The sequence below is a fragment of the Pocillopora damicornis genome, chromosome 11 (genome assembly GCF_964200805.1).
Source record: "Pocillopora damicornis chromosome 11, jaPocDami1.2, whole genome shotgun sequence".
NCBI classification, from domain to species: Eukaryota; Metazoa; Cnidaria; class Anthozoa; order Scleractinia; family Pocilloporidae; genus Pocillopora; species Pocillopora damicornis.
This window is the reverse complement of record NC_142680.1, coordinates 19,475,166-19,480,784: the sequence shown is the minus strand read 5'-3', so window position 1 is coordinate 19,480,784 and position 5,619 is coordinate 19,475,166.

Sequence of the window (5,619 nt, the reverse complement as noted above, 5' to 3'; positions counted from 1 at the left end):
TGGAGATCACATGTTTGTTAGCGAATGAGGCTAAGGGGAAGGTGTAAGGTTAAACCCCTACTGCACTACTCACAGGCTGTAACGGCTTTGTTTAAATTTATGGTGTCTGTGAAAATATTTCATTCCCACTCGAATTGAAGGTTTATTGAAGTCATCTCCCAAAGAGGGAGACAAACGTTTCCAGTAATGGTGTCGTTGTAAAGCTTTGTGCACATTAACTTCCAGCGTAAGGTCGTAAGGTCGTAGCATCTTGATAAATATGGCGGTGTTACTAGTTTATTTGCCAACCGAAACCACACACTTGAGCCCCAACTGGTCCGCTTATGTGTGAAAGTCCAGTCAAACGCATGCAACATTTTAACGCAATATCTTGCAACATTGTGGGATAGTGTGATGAGATTTGTAAAGGAGCTAGCAACATCTTGTGAAATCCCAAAATGTTGCAACAAAAATTTTACGAAAAACTGATGCGAGCGCCTTAAGCCTCCTCGCACAATGAAAAATAAGCCAGGCGTTCACTTATTGAGAATTCAGAGTGGAACATGTTGTTTTGTTCTAAAGACCTGTGAATCTGCTTATCCATGGAGTATGCATCTCATTTTACTTAGTTAATTGTTTTTTTAATAATTTTTTATTATTATTCCAGTTCACAAGTTGAGTTATTCCTTTCCCTAGTTCACGATAAGAGTAGAATTTCCTTATTTTCCAAGTTTAGCACACTCAGATTTTACACTTGTTTTCGAGGTGGCCGTAAAAGTAAACAACGTTTACTTTATATCTTCCGCACTGAATTATAATTCATATATTCGCGCGTGCCTTGCTACTAAATTGAATCAAAGTGCTCTGTGAGCAAACTCGTGAATTGACACATGATTTTTGAGATTATGTTTAATGTTATCTGGTTTAGGGAATTTTGTGGTTGATTGTCATCTAGAGTACGAGCAGTAGTTCAGTGTTCGCTAATGTAGCAAAGAAACAAAGTAACGTTGGGACAAGAAGGCATTACAATTGAAATGATCATGCTATTACATTTCACAAGGTGGATGATGTCATGTGTTTTAAACGTCTATCATTTTTGTTTCTGGTTTAAAAGAAAAGGTTGGAAGTAAATGTGGGTGAAAAGTGAAATTTACTGTCTTTCGTTGTAAATATTAGAAAATCAAGGCAATACTGTCTTAATGAAAACATTAACGATTCCCTCTTTATCAAATGAGACAAACGGGAACGAGTTTTGAGTGATATAACTAAGCCAAGCCTGCCACCGTCATTTTAGATCTCCGCCTGGGTAGATTTAAGTCACGTGCTAGGCAACGTATAATCAATAACAAGATAGAATTTCATTTCAGGCCTATTTATCAATTTTGTGGTGTGTAACTTTCGCATTTTAGTACGTAATATGTATTTTGAATCTTCAAATTGTCTTGAAACTTAAAAGAAAATTGTTCTTTAAAAATTCACTGAAAATCGGTAGCTAAAATTGTTTGTCTAAGTGTTATTTGATTTTCGTGTTAGCTTGTTATTTCGTCAGTCGCCGGCATGTTTTGTTGCTTCACACAGGAAAAACACACGCGACGAAACGTAATGATCAATTTTGTCCTCAATCTCACGCTATAACAGAAAAAGCTTTTGAACATCTGTAAACTCCGAGCGCTTCGCAGTAAGTGATATTTTCAATGAATCTTTGGATTGTTTTCAAGTTCAAGGATTGTAAATTACAATTTTATGAAAAACGAAGGTTGTTCTGTTATTTCAGTGTGAATCCTTGAATGCTTGCCAGTCGCTGGCGCCGCTTGTTGAAACTAAAACGAAAAAAAAAACTCTTTTAAGATTATCATTGGCTTCTTTTTCACCCCACCACTATTCTTAGCAACAAAGGTCGCCATTTCGTCCGTTTATTGCTCGCCAAAAACTATCAAATGTACTCAAAAGCCTAAAATCTAAAAAAAGTTTACAGGAATCGACCAATCGAGCGAGCGAGCGAATACTATTCCCCACATCGTATCTATAACTCGCTCTTGCGCATGCGCGCAATTCACGAGTTAAAAAGGGTGTAACTTAAGGCACACCCCGTCATCTGATGGGGTTGGCCCTCTACTGCCTCCAATCCTTTGTTCTCAATAGCATTATTTTGTTCTTAATTGTCTTAATCGACTTTACGTCCAATAAGATTGACACAACTTTTCACGGTTTACTCCACCTGGTAATCCATTTATCAGCTATCAGTCATGCAAAATTCCACAAAAAAAGAAAAAAAAGAAAAAAGAGATTTTCCGTCAGAAAAACCTAACAAAGAGAGGCCGCTTGCCCTTTTTCTAGATCCACTTTTGTGTACATAAACTCTCTAATGTATTCCTGAGGATGAAAAAACCTTCGGTAGCGCCGTCAAGAGAATAAGATGGTAGGAAGGAGTTCCCAGTGTGTTTTCTAAGAACAAAGTAGAGTCAATTTGATGCTCTCTGTAATTGTAAAAATGAAAAATTTTTTAATATCGTCACCATGATATTCACATTATGATGAAGATGTTGCAAAACCATGTCTGGATGTTTGTCAGTTTTCCTCCTGGTCGATGATACGCTAATTTCTAGTATGCAATAATTAGACCAGTTTGTTCGTGTTTTCTTTCCCTTCAAATTTCAGCTCTGCTTATTATAAGACATTGCTAATTATTGAAAATCATAGGGTTTCCGCTTGCCTTCATGAGCAAACGCTGTCAACTGCAGGCAATTAATTGTTATTTTTTTTCCGTAACGAATACGGAGGTTTCTCTCTCAAGATCATAGCATGCTTAAGCCTACGGGAGTGAACCATACATAAATCAAAATTGTTTAAGCGTTCACATCTATCATGATTATTTTCCATATCCTTATTCGTGGAATTTTATTTCCTTTCAATAATATAATTTCCAAATAGCATTTTTATCCTAAGTACACCTGCGTCAGGAGGTTGAAAAACGATTGAATGTCGGTGTAGGAACAATAACAACACTTCTTCATCAGAAATAAGTTGGTGAGGAAATTAATAGCTCGAATATGAAAGCGATCTTCGCACTACTGCTCAAGTAGTGTTTATTACTGCGAAGATCGCTTTCATATTAACGTCTTCATCCGCAGTTCAAATGTATGACTTTCATATATTCACTTTCGTTTAAGGTAATAACAGTTGGCGGCTTCATGTTCATCTTAGAGATGAACAAGAACATTTAAATTGTATTTGCTTGTTTAAAATGAAAGTTTCGTTGCTCTCAGCGGCGAACGGGGGTTGAAGGAGGACTCCTTTAATAGATTTTGACGCAAATGTGAGACTTAAGGGAGAGGTGTAATTGTCTTGCTTTGACAGTCGAATAATGCAGATGAGTTTAAACTACATTTTTCAAGAAATGAAGGGAAACCTTTTTTTTTCAATGTTTTCTTTTTTTTTAAGTTCTTAGAACAACAAGCCTAACGAAAAAATTAAAAAGCGAAATAGGAAATCAGGAAAAGACGATTAGTATTGTAGTTAACACGGCCGGAATACAACAACTTACCCCAAACAGTCCAGGGCAGGATTATTTTTTATTAAAGAATTCTCCACAAGTACAATCATTATTCAAAATACATAACCTTTGAGTAAGGGAAGAGTTAGTTGCAAGGGACACGCGTGTCTTCTCGCGCGCTCCCTAAAAATTCAGTCTATGGTTTCTCTGGCGTCGATTTCGGAAGCTACAAAATTTTGGATTTTTGAACCTTAAATAGGCTTTCATTCCACTTGAAATGAATTAAATTTGCCAACAGTCAATTCATTTAAGGTTTCGTTTCCTCTTTCATTAAATTTTTTCTCGTTCAGACGGTAAAATCAACACTCTAATAATTTCGCACATGGTAAGTTTTTTCTTTCTCGTAAAAAACTTTAAAAAAGTGCACCTACGAAGAAGTGTCATTTATAATTTGCTTTTCTCATGTATGCAAGGTTTTTTCTCTGTTGAGAAACGCACTCGCCTTAGAGAAATTGGTCAGCACAATTGTATATTTAATGTGAACTATATTCTTGCTTTACAATTGTACTATATTCTTGCTTTACAATTGTACTATATTCTTGCTTTACAATTGTACTATATTCTTGCTTTACAATTGTACTATATTCTTGCTTTACAATTGTACTATATTCTTGCTTTACAATTGTACTATATTCTTGCTTTACAATTGTACTATATTCTTGCTTTACAATTGTACTATATTCTTGCTTTACAATTGTACTATATTCTTGCTTTACAATTGTATATTTAATGTGAACTATATTCTTGCTTTACAAATCCTCTGAATTTTTTAAAAATTAGCGGCGGATTTTATAAGCTGAACATGGGTTTAGAGAGACCGTCCTTGATACTACATTGAAAAAAAAGATACCTCTACTTCCTTTCAGAGTAAAATGAATTCATATTTCGCCTTGTCGTGACTCAGCTGTGCGACAGCTTTATTGCTAATCGCTTTAATTACTCTAGCGAACAACCAAATGGAAATACCGCTGATCTACATTAACATTTTTATGGACAACTTCATCATAGAAAATCATACAATTCAGTTTGTGAACGTACAGGACCCCGAGGAGTGTTTTCGTCATTGCGCTAAACACTTCGACTACGTTGCGTTTAAGTCATTGGGAAATATGTGAGGTTCTGGACACCGATGAAGTCATTGGAAATCAAATGAAAAGAACTGGAACAGTTTTATATCACATAAAGAAAAATTGTGTGAGAGTAAGGTTGTGTTCTTGTTGAGCAGTTTTTGACTAAGAATGATGAAAACAGAGAAACCACATGGATCAGTCAGGTTATCATTACAGGGAACCGATGAGAATTCAGAGATCTTTTAAAACAAAACTTCACTCAAGGGCTAGAAAACATGAATGAACATTCGAGATTGCTTCAAATTAAAGCCTGAAACAGATTCTTTCAAAAACTCATTGACACGAAACCACATTAACTTTATCGTGTAAACAAAAAATTAAAGAGGAATGTAATTTCTTTCTTCCTCCGTGTCGCGTCCCCTCAGCGTCAACAACAAAAAAGGAGTCATCTTTAACATTGGTATTTGCACCACCCCTCTAACATCTAAAAGCTGGCAATTAAAATTCGGTTTAAAAAAACTGCTTCGTTCTTATGGATAATGACAAGAACTTTTTGTGTAAATAAACGCATGCATTACTTCATGTTAAAAATGAGAAGAAAAAGATATAACAATGGTTCTTCAATCCATTCAGCGCTTGATCAAGAGACCATTACTGACCGTAATGATTCAGAGATTAAAAGTAAACTTGTTTGTTTACGTTTTTTTCCAGATAAATTCTAAATACCTTAAAGCCAACTGCTAAGCCCACACGCCGATCTGCGTGAATCGTAGTGACGTTCCTGAACAGGAAGGCTTGTGGTCTATATAATTCACTCCATATGGAGTCAATTTCTACAATTTTATTGGAACAATAATGCAAATAATAGGTTGTCGACCAATCAGGCGTACGCGTACGAAGATTTGCTGTTATCCTGTAATACCAGAAAACGAAACAATGAAGCGTTTAATGTGACTACTGACAACTAGTCGAGTTGTTGGAGAAAAATAACCCAACAGAAGAAAAAAGTAAAACAAT